Source organism: Piliocolobus tephrosceles, chromosome 7 (assembly GCF_002776525.5).
Source record: "Piliocolobus tephrosceles isolate RC106 chromosome 7, ASM277652v3, whole genome shotgun sequence".
NCBI lineage: Eukaryota > Metazoa > Chordata > Mammalia > Primates > Cercopithecidae > Piliocolobus > Piliocolobus tephrosceles.
The window spans coordinates 122,426,528-122,436,294 of NC_045440.1; the positions used below are offsets into that span (position 1 = coordinate 122,426,528).

At 37.1% G+C, this 9,767-nt stretch overlaps 1 pseudogene; it reads right to left on the reverse strand.

The window, feature by feature from the left end:
• Positions 1-2,575: 2,575 nt before the first annotated feature.
• LOC111549630 overlaps positions 2,576-9,767 on the reverse strand; it is a 9,129-nt pseudogene continuing 1,937 nt past the window's right edge.

The following is a 9,767-nucleotide window of genomic DNA, read 5'->3' on the forward strand; positions in this document are numbered from 1 at the left end:
TGTGTGTGTGTGTGTGTGTGTGTGTGTGTGTGTGTGTGTGTGTGTGTGTGTGAGAGAGAGAGAGAGAGAGAGAGAGGGCACGCAAGAGAGCCCAAGACAAAAGTCACTGTCTTCTTACAACTTAATTTCAGAAGTCATATAATTTCTGCCGTATTTTATTAATTAGAAATGAGTCAATAAGGTTAGCCAACCATTAAGGATTACTCAAAGGCATAGATACCAGGAAATAAAGATCACTTGGGGATCTTTTTAGTACCATAAAATATTCTTTTTTTTTTTTTTTTTTGAGACAGAGTCTTGCTCTGTCACCCAGGCTGGATTGCAATGGGGCAATCTCAGCTCACTGCAACTTCCACCTCCTGGAGATTCTCATGCCTCAGCTTCCCAAGTAGCTGGAATTACAGGCGAACACCACCATGCCTGGCTAATTTTTGTATTTTTAGTCGAGATGAAGTTTTACCATGTTGGCCAGGATGGTCTCGAACTCCTGACCTCAGGTGATCTGCCCGCCTCCACTTCCCAAAGGGCTAGGATTACAGGCATGAACTACCATGCTCAACCCCATTAGACATTCTTTAAGCTGTAATCTTATTTTTTTTTAAATACCTGTCATCAAGTTAAGGATGTTCCATTATATTTGTAGTTTATTAAGAGTTGCTATAAGTAGCAATTGATTTTTTTTAAATAAAATTTTGCGTCTACTCAGGTGATTTTATGTATTGTCTTAGCTTTCTTGAAGCATGTTGTTCAAGATAGTACCATTTTCCATACACTTAGAAATGAAATCTTCGTTATTTATGAAAATTTAGAAATACTTATAGACATGTTCAAAAACTTCAGTTGACATATAGATTGTAGAAGTTTCATTTGTAGTTTAATACGTGAAAAAATATTGTCTTCCCATTATGATAATTGTGTATTTTCCTATGGCTCAAGTGTGTGGTTTTTTGCTTTTGCTTTTTTTTGGGGGGGGCGGGGGTTGTTTGTTTTTTATATCTGGGGCAAACTTTGTTGCTTCTTCATATTGACCCTGTGCATTTTTTGTCTAACTTATTTCAGGGTACCATATATTTCTTTGCAATGTTAATAATGGAAGTTTTCCTATATATATTTCCTAGCAGTGTTTGCCTACGGAGTCTTGTAAAAGTGTAAATCAGGTGGTTATAAGACAATAGGGAGTGGTGGGGCCTGGCTAAGCTCTTCTGTGGGTTCCACCTAAAAGTGACAAATTCAACTAAAACAAGCAAGCAATGAAACCAACACTGCAACAAACAAAACACATTTAAACTCTTTGTTTAAAACAAATAAGAAAATAAACACTATGCTTTTTAAAACTATCTGCAGAATCATGGGCACCAAACTGAGATCTGTGATATCCTTTACATTACTGCAATTTGAATTTTCAGTTATGTTGCTTCCCTGTGTCTGTTATATTTCTCAATTTTTATTTTCTTAAAAAAATCTATCAATTTATTGAGCTATTTTGCACTTTTATGCTTTTAGAAATACTATGCCCATTTTTATCTCCCATTGATTATACTTAAATTTAATAAAATATATATTTTATCCTAGATTTTTAAAAAAATAAATTGTGTGGTATATTTTCCAACCTGGGGTAAAAATGAGATGTTCTATAAAATTATCTTCTGTTTCTTGTAGTAATTCTATTTCTTCAGGGGGCATTTCCATCAAGTTATTGAATTGTTTTCCTTATTTGCAACTAAAGTTACTTTGTATATCCAAAGATTAGTGTTTTGCTTATCCTGATGGAATAGAGAAAACAAATTTTGTTCAGCAATTGAATCTGATATGGCCAGAGATGTTTGAATCCTGTTATTGATGTATTTTAGGCCCAGAGGATGAGATAAGAAAATATTTAAGATTGATTAAGCCCCATTTTCTCAGTTCTCTGATGAGTTGCGAAGGATTTGCATGGAAACAATGACTTCCTGGAGGTCCTCCTAGTATGATGAAGGGTTTGTGCCAGCTGAAGTTAGCTATTTCTTTCCTGACACATCTATTCTCCATATGACTCTGCCATGGCATCACCCCTGCTTTTTTTTTTTTTTGACTTTATAAAAGATAGTTTTATTGTTAATTATTTACCTTAATAATTTCAGAAAGAAAGACTAGCTCAGTCTGACATGATTGGCAGTTGGCAAAATCTGGGGAAGCAAGTGTTCTGATTGCTAAGGATTTAATTAGATTCTTTTAATACTTAGCTATCTAATGCTTCACATATAATCCAGAATAAATGTATCATCTCCTTCCCTTTCACTTTAATACTACACCTACCTCCCTTCAATGTGGAAATATTTTCCTTAAATATGTTTTTCAGAAGAACAAGTTCCCTCAAGAATATAGCAATAAGGACAGTGCACAAAAAGAAAAACTCAAAATGAAACTCTACATGAAAATTTATCTAAAGAAACAAATATTTCAAAATATTATGAAATAAATCCAGTTACAAATACACTTATTCATCTGTGAATAGGTTCTGGTATAATAACTGAAAATGGTTGACTGTTTACAAGATACACAAACAGGAACAGTGCACCTACCCATGTAATGGCCCTCAGAAGCCCAAATTGTTCCATGTGCTGTAGGCCAGAACATACAAGAATCAATCTTCATCTTTTTCCTTCTGAAAAGCTGTCCCATAGTTAGGCTGGACTATGGGACTGTCTTGTTCACAAACAGGAAGATCTCCTTTTCAGAAGGAAGCTGAATCCTTTTCCTGATGATTCATATTAACTGAGCTACAGTGGCATCAACTGGACCCAACTTCCTCTGGTTGTCAGTGTTAACAACCTGAGAGCCTGAGACCTTTTCCACAATTATCAGAACCTGGTCGGGATATTTTGCTGAGATCTTTGAGGATTCTATGCATCTATGTTTCAGTGAGTGTTCTTCTTTGAACATCTACTTGATGATGGTGGTGAGTAGGAGGTGGAGCTGGCTCTTGGAGCTGTGGATCTCAGTGCACCAACCACACCATCCTCTGACTTATTTAGCCTGCTAGCCATGCTGTTACAGCTTGGGTTGAACATCATTGCAGTCCACGATGCTTCTTGTGTCATCACGGTGCTCTTTGCCTGAAATGCTGGTAGAATGGAGATGTGTTCTACAATGGATGTCCTACATCTCTGTTGTTGCTTTGAGCCCTTGCTCTGAACTTATCAGTATTTTGGTGTTCCACAGAGTTAGAGTGAGATCCTTTTGATATTTTCTTCTAATGAGCTTTTCCTTTGTTGACATCACAAATGATCAATTATTTCAATCCACTCGTGTGTCTACCAGAATGCATAAAATCCTTCCCCAATTTCAAAGGCTAATATATGTTTTTACTTCATTTGTTTATATTTCTTTGATTCTTATATGAGATTTTGAAGGTTAGTGAAGACAGGGAAGAGTTATATTTACAGTGCCAGTGTGATGTGTTAAAGCAGATATCACATGACATATTCTTCATGAACCCAGTCTGCTTCCCAGCAACCACATGGGCTTATTTTATGGAGGCTCATAGATACCTCTTAACAAAATCATCCAGAATAATTATTATGTGTTGAATGGTGTCCCTTCAAAAGATTGTTGAAGTCCTAACCCCTGGAAGTTGTGAATGGGACCTTATTTGGAAATAGGGCTCTTAAAGCTATGATCATTACAGAATCTATAAAGAATTTAAACAACTTTACATGCAAAAAACAACTCCACTGAAGAGTGGGCAAAGGATATGAACAGCTAATTTTCAAAAGAAGACTTACATGCAGCCAACAAGCATATGAAAAAATGCTCTACAATACTAATCATTAGGTAAATGCAAATCAAAACCATGATGAGATACCATCTGACACCAGTCAGAATGGCTATTATTTTAAGAACACACACACACACACACACACAGAAGCTGGCGAGGCTGCAGAGGAAAGGGAATGCTTATACACTTCTGGTGGCAACGTAAATTAGTTCAGCCATTGTGGAAAGCAGTTTGATGATTCCTCAAAGACCTTAAAACAGAATTACCGTTCAGTCTGGTAATCCCATTACTGGGTATATTTTCAAAGCAATATAAATTGTTCTACCATAAAGACGTGCATAATCTATTAATTGCAACACTATTTACAATAGCAAAGACATGGAATCAACTTAAATGTCCATCAGTGGCAGACTGGACAAAGAAAATGTGACACATATACACCATGGAATACCATATAGTCATTAAAAAAGAATGAGATCATGTCCTTTGCAGCAACATGGATGGAGCTGGAGGCCATATCCTAAGCAAACACAGGAACAGAAAACCAAATACTGTATGTTCTTACTTATAAGTGGGACCTAAATAATGAGAACACGTGGATGCTAAGAAGGGAAAAACAGACTCTGAGGCCTACTTGAGGGTAGAGGGTGGGAGAAGGGAGAGGATCAGAATAACTATTGCCTACTAGGCTTAGTACCTGAGTGATGAAATAATCTGTATAACAAACCCCCATGACACAAGTTTACCTACATAACAAATCTGCCCATGTATCCCTGGAACCTAAAATAAAAGTCAAATAAATACAGATGTAATCAAATGAAGATGAGGCCATTCTGGATTAGGGTCATACTGGATTATGTAGATCCTAATCCTGTGGCTCATGTTTTTATACAAGGGAAATTTGGACACAGAATCACAGAGGGAAAAAGCCACGTGATGATAGAGGCAGAAATTGGACTGATGTGTCTATAAGCCAAGGAACACAAAGAATTGTCAAAAGCCACCAGAGCCTAGGAAAAGGAAAGGAAGGTGTATTTGTTTTCATGCTGCTGATAAAGACATACACAATTTACAAAGAAAAGAGGTTTAATAGAGAACTCACAGTTCCACGTGGCTGAAGAAGCCTCATAATCATGGCAGAAGGCAGGGAGGAGCAAGTCACATCTTACGTGGATGGTGGCAGGATAAGAGAGCTTGTGCAGGGCAACTCCCATTTTTTAAAACCATCATATCTCGTGAGACCCATTCACTATCAGAAGAACAGCACAGGAAAGACCCACCTTCATAATTCAATCATTTTCCACCGGATCCCTCCCACAACACATGGAATTATGAGAGCTATAAGATGAGATTTGGGTGAGGACACAGAGCAAAACCATATCAGAAGGATAGTTCCCTGTAGCTCTCAGAGAAAGCATGGCCCTGCCAACACCTTGATTTTGGACGTCTAGCTCCCAGAATGGTGAGAGAATATTCTGTTGTTTGAAGCCACCAAGCTCATGGAACTTTGCTATAGCAGCCTTAGGAAATGAATATGGTAGTCATTTGATAATTTGAATAATTCAGGTCCTCCTTTAAAAAAAAAAATTGGTAAGGAATATTTGATTGCCCACCATTCTGCAAAACCTCTTTCTTCATGATTCTGTGACAATCATTAATTTTGTAAGAAGGTCTGATGAATTTCATAATTTTTCCTTCTAGTTCCTATTGTGCAGGGGTATGAGAGAAAAAAGCAGCTTCTGAGCCTGGTGTAAATTTTACCTAGGGCAGTTGTTGAGTAAATGTGTTATTTTTTAAAAAGGTGATTTAAACAGGGATTTATGAGCATGTACTCTTCTTTCCACATATAAGATGTGCATTCACTGGGTCCAAAGGGCAGATTGAACATGTGCTCAAGCCTCATTCTCCCTCTCTTGGTCCCCAGATATAACATACAGTTCTAGAAAATACACAAGAGGTCTAGAAATTATTAGGAAATCCTGAAGAAAGAGATAAAGAAAATCAGTGGTCTAGAAATTATTAGGAAATCCTGAAGGAAGAGAAACCTAGAGCCAAAAGCATAGCTCCAAACACATTCCAGGTGGAAGAGGACTCATAGTTACTCCAAGCTGGGAGGTGGTAAATAAGATTGTCAGGTAAGACCCCTGAAGTGCATATCAGGTGTTTGACTAGAGACCTATAGCAGTTCTAATCTGAAGTTTTCACCCTGTTTCAACAATCAGTTAGGCCAAGCAGTGATCAGTACAGGCAACTGCTCCACTACCATCTTTGGAGTCAGAGTGCAGTAAGCAAATACAGCACTTATAGAAAGGCTCTGCAAGAGACTCTCCAGTCATGATGATCCCATGGTCAAGAATCACCAAAACGTGGGGAAATCTAATTTAATGAGGAATATCAATATTAATACAATGAAAACTCCCAAACAAAACCAAAGCAAATACAAAGATCCCATGAAGTTACTAGAAATGACAAATTAAGACTTTTAACAAAAGTTTATAACTAGTAAAGATATGGAGCAATATTATACCTATAGAAAAGAAACAGATGTAGAGATTGGAAATTCAAAATCTGCCCCTTGAAATTTAAGAATGCATCTGATGCTCTGAGTAGCAGAATAAGCATAAAAGTTCATTCACTGAAGAGTTATAAATTGAGTTGAGCCATTTTCTTTATTCAGGAGAAGAGAACGATGTGATTGAAAATGCAGAAGAAAATCAACATCCAACTATTCTAAATAAACTTGTTAGAATTCCAGAAGAACATAAAGAGCATGGATGGAACAAAATATTCAAAGAAACATTAAAACTTATTTTACAGTGCTGAAAAAAATAAATAGATTATAAAATTGAAAGTAATGATTGGATGCCAAACAAGATGAATGAAAAGAAGACCCACATCTAGGCCAAAATGTAGAAACAACTCAAATGTCCATAAACAGATGAATGGATAAACAAAATATATTTATGTACACTCAAATAATATTTCTCCATTAAAATGAATGAAGTACTGATGCATTCTACATTGTGGATAAACCTTCCAAGCCTTATGATAAGTGAAAGAAGCCAGTCACAAAAGGCCATACATATTATATGATTCCATGTACATGAAATATCTAAAATAGGTAAATTTATAGACACAGAAAGAAAATTGGTAGTTTTCAGGTATGGCATGTGGAAAGAATGGGGACAGACTTTTTAATGGGTAAAGGGGTTTCTTTTAGGGTGTTGAAATGTTTTAAAACTAGATGGAGGGTCTGGTTGCACAATATAGTATGCTAAATAACACTGAACTGTACATTTTTTAAAGATTAATTTTATGTGAATTTCACCTTAACTTTAAAAAAAGAAAAAGCAACAGGGGAAGAGAGGTGAATACTTTGTCTCGTCTCTGAGAGATACATGGGAATGCTTGTGGAACTGTTCCTGGAGAGTAAAAACAAAACAAACCCACACCTTGATATATTGTAAGTGGAACTTTAGAATGTCAGATGTGAAGAGAAAATTCTAGAAGTTTCTGGAGAGAAAAGCAGATAACTTACAAAGGAGCAAGAATGATTGATAACCAGGCCGGGTGCAGTGGCTCACATCTGTAATCCCAGAACTTTGAGAAGCTGAAGTGGGCAGATCACTTGAGGCCAGGGTTTTGAGACCAGCCTGGCCAACAGGGCAAAACCCTATCTCTACTGAAAATGCAAACATTAGCCAGACATGGTGGTACAGGGCTGTAATCCCAGCTACTTGGGAGGCTGAGGCATGAAAATCTCTTGAACCCAGGAGGCTGAGGTTGCAGTGAGCCGAGATCGCACCACTGCACTTCAGCCTGCGAGACAGAGTGATAATCTGTCTGGAAAAATAAAAAGAAGAAAGACTGATTATATACTCCTCATTAAAAACACTGAGTTCAAAAAAACATTTAATATCTTCAAAGTGTTGAGAAAAAAAATTCAGAGCCTTAAATTTTATGTGTAGACCAACTATCATTCATGTGAATGGCAGAATAAAGGTAGATGTAGACATTCCTGGACTTAGGACATTTATCACCCATAACCCTATCTGAAAAGCTTATTAAAGTTATATTTCACCAAAATATTTAAAAGTATTCCATGTATTTTATCAGGAGCATAATAAGCAAAGAAACTGATAAAACTTTTTTATAAGAATAATAGTCTTTAGTTTCAGCACCAACAGGTAAAGTATGGAAGTCATCACTCCTGTCCTTAGAACAAAAACAGCTGGACAAACTAAAAATCAACACATGTTTGGTTCCACCAGAGAACCTGGGTCTCATGGCAAACCACCCCAAATCTAGAGAGACAGGTGCATCCAGAGAGATCGAGCTGAGATCTGTTCACCTGGAAAAGAAGCTGCTGGAGTCATAGACTGGTGGAACACTTACATGGTAATTTTGATAAGTTATTGAAGGCTGACTGTGAACCAGCATGAGTCAGAAACTACTAGGGACCCCAGTCTTAGGGATTTCCTAAAAGTTTGTGGGTTTTGCTTCCAGGAATATTATCAGATTCTCATCATGAGGATCTGGGAAAGATCCCGTTAGGGTTCTGGCGGTGGAGACAGGGGTAGGGGAGAGTAAGTATTGAGAATTGTGTCCAGCTCCTCTCTGTAACAAAGACATAGTCTCCCTGTGAAAGTCTTTAGCAGAGAGCAATTATGAAATCTGATCACAGCCAGAAATAGGGAATTCTTCCCACTCTAGTCCCTTCCGATCCTCTTGTTTCACCTAAGAGGGGAAAGACATTATCAACAGGAGTTAAGGCTTCAAGGAAATAGACTGGGAATGAGGTAGCTAGGGAAAGGAGTAGAAGACGAGAGAAAAAGTGGCATCACTGGCGAAACATCTGTGAAGGTCACTGCCCTGAGTCACAGACTGACTAAAAATCCAGGATCTAATTGGAAGATTATAGAAGGCTCCTTCTTCACCACACCTTACCATCACACTGACAAGTATAATAACAGTGGATTACAGCTGGAAAAGCTGCATGACACAGACTCTCTGAGGACTGCATAAAAAAAACACCCAAGTCAAGAGAGGAGCCAACAACAGAAACTCTAGCGGAATTAGAAACCTCTGACACCTATAGCTACAACAAATATTAAACATAATCTAACTCCTAGCCAGATTAACATAAATCCTCACACTACAGGCCATTTTGCTCAGTTTTTATTACCCAGTACAATATGTCTGGCTTTCAACAGAAAATTATAAGTCATGCCAAAAGGCAAAAACAAAATAAAACAAAACCAACCAACCAACAAACAAAAACATTCTGAAGAGACAAAGCAGTCATCAGAATGCGACTCAGATATGACACAGATATAGAATTATCAGGCAAATGATTTAAAATAACTATAATTAATGTGTTAAAGGCACTAATGGAAAAAGAAGATATCAGACAAGAACAGATGAGTAATGTAAGCAGATATTCTAAGAAAGAATCAAATGTAAATGCTAGAAATCAAAAGCAAAGCAACAGAAATGATGAATGCCTCTGATGCGTTCATTAGTAGAGTGGACATAGCTGAGAACAGGATCAGTGAACTTGAACACAGATAATAGAAATTTTCTAAACTGAAATGCAAAGAGAATAAATAATGAACCAAACAGATGAGAATATCCAAACAAAAAGTGTAACACCTATAGTTGGAATACCAGAAAGAAAGAATGGAGCAGAAGAAATATTTGCAACAACCATGCTCAAGTGCTTTCCAAAATTAATGTTACACACCAAATCACGGATTGAGTAAGCTTAGAGAACACCAAGCAGGATTAAAAAAAGACAGACAAAATACACACACACACACACACCCCTGCCTATAACTTACTCAAACTGCAGAATACCAAAGACAAAACCTTGAAAGAACAAATAAAATTATAGTCTTGGAAAGTTTAAGATTTTATCAATGTGTTAGTAGCATATGGTGAAAGGATGAAGGTAAGTAAAAATTTGTGTGTGTGTGTGTGGGAAGGCTGTATATACAGATTAGCTCTACAT